The sequence below is a fragment of the Delphinapterus leucas genome, chromosome X (assembly GCF_059928025.1).
Source record: "Delphinapterus leucas isolate spDelLeu-1000000601 "Yukka" chromosome X, BTC_Dleu_Yukka2, whole genome shotgun sequence".
NCBI lineage: Eukaryota > Metazoa > Chordata > Mammalia > Artiodactyla > Monodontidae > Delphinapterus > Delphinapterus leucas.
Genome location: NC_143150.1, coordinates 128,411,407 through 128,424,132, shown reverse-complemented (window position 1 = coordinate 128,424,132; position 12,726 = coordinate 128,411,407). Strand labels below are relative to the sequence as shown.

Here is a 12,726-nt window from a genome sequence, read left to right as displayed (position 1 = left end):
AGAACAAAAAATTGTACAATTTGTATGGAAACACAGAAGGCCCTGAATAGCCACAAAAATCTTGAGAAAGAAAAACAGAGCTGGAGGAATCAGGCTCTCTCACTTCAGACTATACTACAAAGCTACAGTGATCAAGACAGTATGGTACTGGCACAAAAACAGAAATATAGATCAATGGAACAGGATAGAAAGCCCAGAGATAAACCCATGCACATATGGTCACTTTATTTTTGATAAAGGAGGCAAGAATATACAGTGGAGAAAAGACAGCCTCTTCAATAAGTGGTGCTGGGAAAACTGGACAGCTACATGAAAAAGAATGAAATTAGAACATTCTCTAACACCATACACAAAAATAAACTCAAAATGGATTAAAGACCTAAATGTAAGACCAGATACTATAAAACTCTTAGAAGAAAACATAGGTACAACACTCTCTGACATAAATTGCATCAAGATCTGTTTTGATCCTCCTTCTAGAGTAATGAAAATAAAAACAAAAATAAACAAATGGGACCTCATTAAACTTAAAAGCTTTTGCACAGCAAAGGAAACCATAAGCAAAATGAAAAGACAACGTCCAGAATGGGAGAAAATATTTGCAAATGAAGCAACTGACAAGGGACTAATCTCCAAAATACACAAACAGCTCATGCAGCTCAATATCAGTAAAACAAACAACCCAATCCAAAAATGGACAGAAGACCTGAAGAGACATCTCTCCAAAGAAGACATGCAGATGGCTAAAAAGCACGTGAAAATACGCTCATCGTCACAAATTATTAGAGAAATGCAAATCAAAACTACAGTGAGGTATCACCTCATACCAGTCATCAAAAAATCTACAAATAGTAAATGCTGGAGAGGGTGTGGAGAAAGGGGAACCCTTCTACACTGTTGGCGGGAATGTAAATTCATGCAGCCACTAAGGAGAAGAGTATGAAGGTTCCTTAAAAACCTAAAAATAGAGCTACCATAAGATCCAGCAATCCCATTCCTGGGCATATATCCGGAGAAAACCATAATTTGAAAAGATGCATGCACCCCAATGTTCACTGCAGCACTATTTACAATAGCCAAGACATGGAAGCAACCTAGATATCCATCGACAGATGAATGGATGAAGAAGATGTGGTACATGTGTACAATGGAATATTACTCAGCCATAACAAAGAATTAAATAATGCCATTTGCAGTGACCTGGATGGACCGAGAGATTGTCATACTGAGTGAAGTCAGACAGAGAAAGACAAATTACCATATGATATTGCTTACACGTGGAATCTAAAATAATGGTACAAATGAACTTATTTACAAAACAGAAACAGAGTCACAGATGTAGAAAACAAACTTACGGTTACCAAGGTGGAAAGAAGGGGAGAGGTATAAATTGGGAGATTAGGATTGACATATACACACAGCTATATGTAAAATAGATAACAACTAAGAACCTACCGTATAGCACAGGGAACTCTACTCAATACTCTGTAATGATCTATATGGGAAAAGAATCTAAAAAAGAGTGGATATATGCATATGTGTAACTGATTCACTTCGCTGTACAGCAGAAACTAACACAACATTGTAAATCAACTATGCTCCAATAAAAATTAATTTTAAAAAATATGATTAAAATAATTAGACTAGGATTTGGCATTGAAAGGAAAAATTATTCTGTGCTCAGAAATGCAAAGACTAAAGAGGTGCGGCAAATATTCATTGGTGGAAAGACGGAACTTGCGAATTTTCATATTTTCTTGTAACTAATAACTGATACTTTACAGGATTTAAGGAAGGAGTATGTCACAGGTAGATGAATCTGTGCTACACATCCTTACTAATATATGAACAAAAGGATTCACAATCTCATGCAAAAATGCAAATGAAGGCGGAAGAAATCACCAAATCTCCTGGACCAGATGAAAGCTGTTAACAAAGCAACAAGATATTAGTGAGACCCAATGATGCTTCATAAATGACCATCATTAAACCATCTGTCATTATTTACAATCACTTTTTAAAAATCTTAGGGTTATGTAAAAATGGATGTTCTGCCCATGGCTTCTTATATCCCGTGAAATCTTGTATACAGATGTATGTCAGCTCTCCACAAATCCCTTTCTCCTCCATACTGACATACCTTCATAGTTACTCTTTTGGGGACTATTCCCCCTTTCCCTAATCTGCAGCCAGGAAGTAAGTAGTGAGTGATTTATTAAACTGGTAACTATTTTCTAGAAAGTGGGCCTGTGATGATAAGGAGCAGGGTATGGTCAGCGGATGTAGGAAGGTCTGCCCATACCACAAACAGCAAAGGTAAACCCAGCGTCAGCTCCTATGATGTCTACATGCAATGTGAGTACAGAATTTGTCCTGACGGGAAGTTGGGAGGAAGGAGCTTCCCGTGCCCTTCGTTCTTCCCAATGAGACCAGAACTGAGGAAACTTTCCACAAGAAGTGAGTGTAACGGGGGAGGGAGTTTAAGGAGAGACGTGAAAAGCGCACCAGTTGCTGAAGGAAAATGAGAGTTGCAGCTGACCCGAGGTACACTCGGAGGATGGATGGACAGTCCAGACGTTTACCTGCGACTGAGACTATGGATTTACAGTCACACCACTCCATACAGGTGTGTGATCTTCTCTGGCAGCACCCAGCACTGAACTGACATCCAAGTAGGCAGCTATTAGAGCCTGACAGACTTAGAGTTAGAATTTTATAGCTACAGAGTAGCCAAAGGGCAAGAAAATGTAACTGTTGGGGGAAAAAAAAAAAAAAAGATTAAAATGATGCATCACGGGTCCTAGACAGGACTCAGCAGGAAGTTACAAGAAGGGTCAATGTAACAGTACTTTCAAACTTGCCTGGTTCAAGAATCACCTGGGAAATGTGTTAAACACAAAGGTTCTCAGGGACTGACTCAGTAGACCTAGACGCGACCCTGGAACCTGTAGCTTAACAGATGCCCCGAACGTTCCTTACAATATGGCACATGTGGTAAACACTAGGCCAATAGGCTATCTCAACTTTGAGGGATTCCGGAATGAAGGTCTTGTGGTGAACGAGACAGAGCACTTGTGCAAAGGAAAGAAAAGCACTAAAATGGTAGGTGCTTGGGCTCAGCATGGAAAAGTAGAGCTTAAAAAGCATAAGACAGAAGAGTTCTGGTGGGTGAGAGCGCCAAGGTGTGCCAATGGTTGGAACTGCAGGAGAATTCTGTTCTACAAAATAAGAGTCATTGTCTGTGGGAAAAACTGCCATGGACCACCCAGATGGTCCCACATCCCAAACACGTGACTGAAATGAACACGTTCCTGGCTCCTGAGAGTGTTGAGAGCTGGCAGCTCACAGCTAAACTCCCTCTCTCCCCGCCCAGAAGTGGTACTTGGTTGAAGAGAGCCGACCCAAGGCCATGTTTCTTCAGGGAGAAGCTCATATCCAATGCCTGGTTGATGCTGGGGAACAAAGGACCAACCTTGTCCCATTCAGGGTAACTTTCAAGGGACCCTAAGCTCCAGGGCGTGCGATGGGACCCGCGGTGGCTGCAGTTGCTCCGGCCCCGCAGCCCGACTCCGCCCCCCGCTCCAGGCTCCGTCCACTTCCCCTCCAGGGCTGATCCTAAGAACACCACCCAAGAATGTTCTGAGCTCAGATCTCAAAATCTCAGAATATGCTGCACGAATAACACAACCCGAGAAAAGTATGCATCTTGCCATAGACATCAAGTATGAGGGAATGCGCTTTCTCCAATGGAAGGGCTTCTGGAAGAAGCTAAGTCTCAACAAAGGCAAGCAGATATGAGGTGTATTTCTCGAAAAAGATGAGGGTGTTGAAGAAATGAACCCCATGGTGGGAAGGTGTTAAGAGCAGCACGGAAGTGTAGCCCCTCCAGTGCAGTAGAGGAAAGTGGGTTTATAAGGAAAGGCTGGTGAGGGGGTCAGCATTTTAGCCCAAGGACACATCTCTTCAAGTCCCAACAAGATGCTCCTCAATCAACCAAGCTAGTTTAGGAGCCATCACAATTTCACTGCAGGTTAATACATTTTTCCTGACACTAAGGGAACTGTGGTCTCTTGAGTACATTCACCAAAGAACATATTGTTTTTCCAATACGTTTCCACTTGTTACAGGCAGCTATGTTAATCTGCCCTTTTGAAAGCAACTTTCGTGCGAGGCTGTGTACCAAACAATTGAAAGGACCAGTGGAAATATTGTTTAAAAGACACATCAAAGTTCCTGTGAAGAGTTCAAACCATTATCGAAGGAGAAAAAAATGCAAGAGCAATGTGGAACAGCAATTTAAAAACGTAACTTTACGCGCAACTCTTAATTACATCTTTTACTATCATTCTCTGGAAAGACAGTGATGAGGTACATACTTACAACTCACTAAAGTATACTTAGGCAACGTTAAATGACTAGTAACGTTTAGGAGTCTTCTTAGGTCTTTTCTTTCCTTAATTGTTGTTGCTCTTGTTGCTGTTGTGTTTTTATTGTGGGATGTTTTAGACGTGAACAAAACAGAAAATTAGGAGAAATACTAGCAGAATCCAAAGGGATGTAGTCAGCTACTAAAACAATGACTTCACAAGATCTCTGAGCTACAGAGGGATTCAATCTTGTCCTACCTGGGAAGGGTAGTATACAAAAGCTGCCCTTATTCATAAGCAACTGAAAACCAATTTATTATATCAAAACTTATTGAGGGCTCTCCACCGTTCATCACATGAGCCATGTGGGATCCCAGAGCTCTCTGAGACCTCCTTCAACATTACTAACAGTCACCTTCCGTGCAAAGCATTTGCATCAGTGGCCATTTCTGTCAATCCCTCTCTGTGAAAGTATAAGATCTATTCGACTAGGACCCAGCCTGCTGTCTACGTACAACCAGGACGAGGAAAGGGACCCAAAACATGATTGCAAATACGCACTCAAAATGTTTGTAAACTGTAGAATTCTGACTCAGAGGCTACCATATAATTACAAATCAGAGAAGATCTTTGAGGGTCATTTAATCCATCTTCTTGCTGAAAACAAGACACATGTAAGTCGTTAATGACATGCCACTGTCTTACAATACAAGGAACTTTCCAAAGGAAAGAGGTTACAGTGTCCCAGTAACATGTTACCCTGTTTCATCGACTCTTCCGTCCCTGAATTCCTACCTAAACCTCTCAAAACCATTAAAGAGCAAAGGGGTAAGAAGTATTAACTTTCAGACCTTCTGCCTGCTAATATTTTATCCTCTAATTAACTAACACCTCTAATAACTCTCCAAAACATTTACAACACCTACAAAGAAAGGCCAAAACCACATGAGAAAGACACAACACAGGGTCCATTCAGTCTGAGTCCTAAGAGGGAAGGCCACAGAGATGTTCCTCAACCCCACGAAACTCAACGGCGGGACCAAGATAATGATGCAGACAACCCGCATCTTGGAAGTGAACATGAAATGGGGAACTTTTTGAGAAATGCCCACCAGTGTCTGAGGAGGAGGGAAAGTACAGAATGGGTGGGGAGGGAGGATATAAGTGTCCAGTGATGGCACTAAACCTCGGAATGACCATGCCTAGGACTGTCTCGCCACTTGGGTCACTCATTATCACAGATTTGAGTAACACATGAAAGCCATCAGCAATACTGACAACACCAGGTTCTGAGGAAAATTCTAGATCATAAGAATTGGGAGAGCTAAGGGAGATTCAAGACCAATGCCCTCTCTTTAGAGATGCAGGCCGTGGAGCCCAGGAAGTCTAAAAGTATGTAACACATTGTTGATTCAAATCAAAATATTTTAATACAAAGCACACCTCATGTAGAATCAGAAGACCCTACTTAGCATCCCAGGCCACTTCTCCATCGTAAACTGTGAGCTCTCGGAAAAATTAATTTCTTCTTTTCTAAAATGCGAAGAAGAGTGTTTTTAGAAAGATCGTCACAGAGATGTTTATGAAGACCCCTGGGATCATTTAAAGTCAAGACTACCGTCTAGCTGGCAAGATGCAAATCCATCGACAGGAGCGCTTTTCACACAAGGAGCGACTCTTAATAACTTAGAAGAAGTTCACAGAGAGTTCTGGAGTCCTGCCTGGCTCATGTGATTGATTAACTGTGGAGAAGTCAGAATTCTAAGAGCGCTCAATAAGTTTTGATTTAATGATAAAGAAAACGACTTTCAACTGTTTAGGAATAAGGTCAGTCATGAACTTCTATATCATTTGGTTGCTTGGAATCTTCGCAAACGCACGAGGTCCATGCAAAGCATAGATCAGACCAGTACTTCAATGCAGAGCTGCACTAAATTAAATTCATAACTCATAACCCCATTTGGGGGAACATTAAAAATCTAATAACAACAAATACTATTTCTTTGGGGGTCCTGGACCCAATTCCAACATGTGTGTTGCGAGGGGGCGGGTGGTTTCTCCCACTAAGCAATTCTTGCACATCAACAGGGTGATTCAATTAGGACACTGTCTACCCTGACACAGCGCCAGATGCCACGGGATAACGGCTCAGTCCCACTAGACTGCCCCCCGCGTTCAGATGCCAACAGCAAGCCCAGGCTATCACCTGAGCTTCTGACCAACAAACTACAGATTGGCGGTTCCAACAATCCCTCCTTGGCTTTAAACACCAGTTGCAAGTCCAAGTTGTTACCTATACTTGTGACCAACTGGCTATAAATAGTGGTTCCCATGACCCCTTCTTGGGTTTGATTAATTTGCTAGAGCGGCCCACGGAATCCACAGAAACATTTTACTGCCTAGATTACTGGTTTATTATAAAAGGATATAACTCAGGAACAGCCACATGGAAATGATGCACAGGGCACGGCATGGGGAAGGGGCACGGAGCTTCCGTGCTCTCTCCAAGCTCAACCCTCTCCCAGCACCTCCACGTGGGCACCGACCCCAAACCTCTCTGAACCCCATCCTTTTGAGTTCTTACAGAGGGCTTATTATTATTACATAGTTATGATTAAATCCTGGGCCACTGGTGATTGATCCAACCTCCAGCCCACCTCCCCTCCCAGGATGTCTGAAGGGGGCGGCAACCAACCCCCTTCTTTAGATTACCCAGGAGCTTTTCAAAAGTCACCCCGTACTCATTAACCTAACAAAAGATACCTTCATCACTCTTATTACAGGAAATTGCAAGGATTTTAAGAGTTGTGAGTCAGGAACCAGTGGGTGAAGACCAAATACATAATATGAGAAATACTCTGGTCACCTGAACAAGCAAATATATATTCTTATAAATCACAGTATCACATTATTCCTCATAGTACTTAAAACTCAAAATGAAACACAGTGACAAGAAGCTTCCTAGTGCTGCTGTGATAAAGTACCACAAACTAGACGGTTTAAACAACAGAAACATATTATCTCACAGCTCTGGAGGCTAGAGGTCTGAGATCAAAGTGTCAGCAGAGCCAAACCCTCTCTGAAGGCCCCAGGGGAGAATCTGGTCCATGCCCTTCTCTTAACTTTTAGCCGTTCCTTGCTTTATGGTCAAACTGAGTCCCCCTAAAACCGAGTTCCCCTGCCAGGTATAAAATTAACCTCTCTATCCAAAACTTTATTCCCTTTCTTGTCCTGTCCCTGTTCCCATCAGGGCCGAGGAGTAGCAAAGAAAAGGGGGGACTGAAACTGAGCAGGACCCTGCAGGGTCCTCCCTGGTACAAAAGCCCCTCCATGTACCCTGTTTCTTGTTTACAGAAAAAGGCTTTAGTCTTCTACACCTTCCCTGAGTTCTAAAGAGCAGACTTAAGTAGTTACTAATTAGGGAAGTGAAGGAATGCAGAAACATAGGAAAAGCAGTTAAGCAAAAATAGTAATGACAGCTTAAACAACAGTTCAGCATAAAACAGAGTCCGAGTTGCTCCTCAAGGAACATACGTAACCATCTGACACACATCTTTGAGCTGTTCTTCAGACACTAAGGCTCCCACCTGGGTGGAAGATGGTGACTACACACAGAGCACAAGATCCAGTCTGGTTGGAACCAGAGGTTGGTGATTCAGATTCCTGTTACCTCACCACCAACCAATCAGAAGAAGGTCATGTAACCCTGCAACCCTCACCCCAAATGATGCCTTTAAACCGCTCCCCCTCCGAAAGCCACCAGGAAGTGCGGGTCCTTTAAGCGTTAGCTGCCCGTTCTCCTTGCAAATCCAATCGTCACACAGTTTTCTACCTGTGTCCTCACATCTATGCATGTCTGTGTCCAAATATGCCCTTTTTACAAGGACACCAGTCATATCGAATTAGGGGCTAATCCTACACAAGTATGACCTCATCTTAACCAATTCTATCTCCAACAACTCTATTTCCACGTAAGCTCAGTTTCTGAGGTACTGGGGGTGAGGACATCAGCATATGGATTTGGGGGGTGGGGGACACAGTTCATCCCATAACAGTGACTGAAACTAAATCAAAGCCATGGAAGAAATGCTATGTTGTTTCAACCAAACCCCAACCTCCACCCCAACTGAGAATCTGCCTTAATACTTTCATGTGGTTTTTTCACTTGCTTCAAAAAATCACTGTCGGGGTTTATTGCCTCACTTTGACCTCCCTGCCACCTCCCGGCATCTGTCAGAGCGCAGTGTCTCTGTACGTCCCATCTTCTCTCCATCTCGCCGCCAACGATGACCGGTCCCTCGTGTTTTACATAAAGTACTTAAGGCATATGCTTGCATCATAAGGAGACAACTGTTAACCATAAAGTAGACTCTTTAGGATCAAGCAGTCCAGCCTGGGGTGAAAACAGCCCTCTTAAATAAGCAACCACACAGTCATAAGGAGATGATGTGGGCATGCCCAGTATCTGCCCTCCCCCAAGGGGAACCGGTCCATTCTATGGTGCCCTTTCTACCGTGTCCAGACCCCCAATGTCATGTTCTTGAATTCATTTCATAACAAACCTTGACTGCGAATGACTTTTGCTCTCTGAGGTCTTTGTTAAGGCGTCTTCCCCCACACCTAGACCTCCTGGACACGTGTGGTCAGAGGAAGCAGTGATGGGCTTCTACCCCCATCAACAGACTGGAGCCGTGACCCATGTTTCAAAAGAGATGACGGCCAGCGGAGACTCCAGCCCTCTCCCTAGACAAGTGACTGTTTTGAAACTGTGCCCTCAGTGACATTCCTGCTGAGGAAGCCACCCCCGACTCCTACTTAATAAGCTAAGTCTTGATAAATGTTACGTAACTTTGAACGAAGGAGGAAGGTTGGTCAGAAGAGGAATGTTGCGGTTAGGGGGCACAGAACGTAAAGTTTCCACGCTAGAACGTGGCACAACTTACCAAGCAGAGAAGGACCCTAGAGAGAAGCCCCAGAGCATAAATAACCCTACATCAGTGGTTCTCAAAGTGGGGTCCCGGGACCAGCAAGGTCCGCCTCAGCTGGAAGCTTGTCAGACATGCACATCTCGAGTCTGACCCGAGACCCACAGAATCAAAAGCTCTGAGGGTGGGGTGCAGTGAGCTGTGTTTTAACAAGGCTACCCAACGATTCTGAGGCTTGCTGAAGCTAGAGAACCTGGCTGCAGAGGGAGGAGGACTGTTGGTCGTACTTTGCTACACAGGACTTCATGGAATCCCACTCCGAGTGTTGCTTCCTTCTCTCTCTCCATGTTACCACGTAGAGTCCTGAGTACTTCATCCAGCTCTTCAGGTATCTCATAGCATTCTGGGTACTGAGACATACAATCCTCTTTATCAAGTAATAAATTGATCTTTGGATGTGTGTGTGTGTGTGTGTGTGTGTGTGTGTGTGTGTGTGCGCGCACCTAATTTTCCACCAACTCCAAGTCCGTTTCTGCTTCTGAGCCTGAGGGCCGACACTACCTCGGGGAGCACGAATCACCCAGGGCAATGATCCCCAGCAGGTCCAGGCCACACTGGCCTCCACTGTGTCTCGGCCTCACCTCAGTCTCTGGGTATCTTCATAAAAGAAACAACTCGAGGAAGATGCTATGTATTGATTGGGACAACGGTGAGGAGGAAAATCGCAGCAGTCTTTAAAGACACTCTCAAGTCCCCTATTATTTTTCAAAATAGATGCTTGGCAGCTGTGAAGCTTGACAGGGGTGATCCGTGCTTCATAATAAGCGGTTCCCGAGAGACTCATTACGGCCTGGTTTCTGGTGTGTTGACCAGCAGAGGCTAAGGATTAATTTTAAATTATCGAGCTAATTACTCAGAAGCATTAACAGTAACCAGAGACAATGTGTTACCAGATAACATGAACTGGATACACGAACTGGATTCTATTGCTATCATCACTACAACCATTTAAAAAATGTTACTCGAAAAAACACACAATGCCCCGTAAATGAAAACTATTTCCATTCCTACACAAGAGTTTAGCAACGCGTTTTGGAACACACTCAATAAATCCTAGGACTTATTTTAATACTAAAGCAAAGTCTACCACCTTGATACACACATATAGGCTGGAAGGCTCAGGATGTAGTTTAGTTGATTTTCATGTGTAGTGGAGAAAACCTAAGCAGGAAAAAAGAATTACTAGAGATACATGGTTTTCCCATTCTAATCGCCTTTACTAAGACAGATTTTTGTCACATGGTTTTCTTGTGATATATGTTTCTTCACTGTGCTAATTTATGCTATTCACTAGAGAGTACAGAATAATTAATCAAACTAATACAGAACACTTCATAGTACATTATCCCCTGACTTATATGATATTCTAGCCCATTCATCATGATTCTGGGTTATTTTAATATGAACTTCAAAAAAAAATAGCATGTTTTAATGAGAGATCACTTGAGAAAACATGATGAATTAAATGGGATACAAGAGAAAGCTCGATAACCCCAAGAAAAGACCTCGCTTTGCAAAAATAAAAACAGTCAATTTCAAGAAAAATATGTTATCTGCAGAATTATAAGCACCCAGCACCTGGAAAGCCAGCTATGTTTTCCTAATAGAATAGATGACCTAGAATTCAACGGCCTTTTCTACTTACACAATACCTATCCTGGATTTCAAATTTCAATTTAAAAATCTACTTAAGCTATTCCCATGCATCATACGGGAAGAGAAAATCTTTAAGTGACAAGAGCATATAAGAGATCTGAATTTCATTCACTACCTAGAACTAGGAACTTTCAAAGAAACTTCAAAGGGTTTTTTAAATTAAAAACTTAAATTTTAAAACATTTATTTTTAAAAAAGTTTTTATTTTTTAGAGCAGTTTAGGTTCATAGCAAAAATAAAAGGCACAGAGATTCCCATACACCCCCTGTTCCCCCATACACATAGCCTCCCCCATTATCAACATCCCAATCAGTGGCACATTTGTTACAATTGATGAAGCTACACTGAAACATCATTATCACCCAGAATCTATAGTTTACATTAGAGTTCACCCTTGGTTGTATATTCTATGGGTTTGGACAAATGTATGACGACATGTCCATAACTATAGTATCATACCTTGTGCCATCCCTCATTCTGGCCTCTGTACGAAGCAGCCTCAGGCAGAGGCCTCAGGGCCAGTCTAGCAGGACATTAGAGTGGAGAGCAGCCACCCAGGGATGCAGGGTTCCCAGCGATGTGCTGTGAAGATATCTTTCTTTCTGACCCTCCACTGCCCACCCTGCACCTGTCTCAGGCCCCTCAGCAGGTGATGGGCTCTCTGAAGCTGCTGCTCCCACCCCCAGTCATGTCCCCCTGGGTCCTCCCCACTCCATCCTCCGGCTGCCTGGCTCAGTGGGCCTGAGCTGATCACCCTCACTGGCCTCCTGCAGATGAGCCAGGGGAAACCAAGACCCGGGTTCCCGGGGGGCTCCCATGCCCCCTGCTGGCCCCCCAGACCCTGCCTCTGACCACCCAGGTGCCAGTGGTGGCCAGAGATGTTCTCACTGGGTGGACCCATCTCTCCCACGGGCCCCAGACCACCAAGGTCCATAGCCCCCCTGGGGGCAGAGTGGGCCCCCTACTGCCCCAGGCAGGTTCTGTTGACAAGAAAACAATGTTGGTTCCCCAACAACAACAAAAAATCCTGAAAAAATCCTCTGTGCCCCACCTATTCATTCCTACCCAGCCCCCATCCCCAGCCCCTGGCAACCACTGATCTTTTCACTGTCTCCATAGTTTTGCTTTTCAGAATGACATACAGTTGGAATCATACACAGATGGGCCTCTTTCACACAGTGATATGCATTTCAGGTTCCTCCGTGTCTTTTCACGGTGTGATGGCTCATTTCTGTTTAGTGCTGAGTAATATTCCATAATCCGGATGTACCTCCGTTTATTCATCCATTCACTTACTGAACGACATCTTGGTTGCTTCCAAGTTTTGGCCATTATGGATAAAGCTGCTCTACACATCTAAGTGCGAGTTTCATCGTGTACGTAAGTTTTCGTCTCATTTGAAGAAACACCATGGGGTAAGGGTACGTTTCGTTTTGTAAGAAACTCCTTACCTCCCAAAGTGAGTGTCCCATTTTGCGCTCCCAGCAGCAAGGAAGGAGAGTTCCTGTGGCTGCACATCCTCGGCATCATCTGGTACTGTCAGTGTTGTGGATTACGGCCATTCTAATGGGTACGCGGTGCTATCTTATTTTAATTTGCATTTCCCTGATGACATGTGATGTGGAGCATCTTTTCGTGTGCTTATTTGCCATCTATATATTTTCTTTGGTGTGGTGTCAGCTGAGGGCTTTGGCCCACTTTAAAATCAGGTTGTTTAA

General features: G+C 43.6%; 1 protein-coding gene and 1 pseudogene across 1 annotated transcript in view; one reads left to right on the top strand and one right to left on the bottom strand.

The window, feature by feature from the left end:
- Positions 1 to 12,726, bottom strand: part of ANOS1 (anosmin 1) — a 193,339-nt gene that overhangs the window by 164,795 nt on the left and 15,818 nt on the right. The gene's annotated exons all lie outside the window — the stretch shown is intronic.
- Positions 2,983 to 11,944, top strand: LOC149744405 (histone deacetylase complex subunit SAP25 pseudogene; annotated as a pseudogene).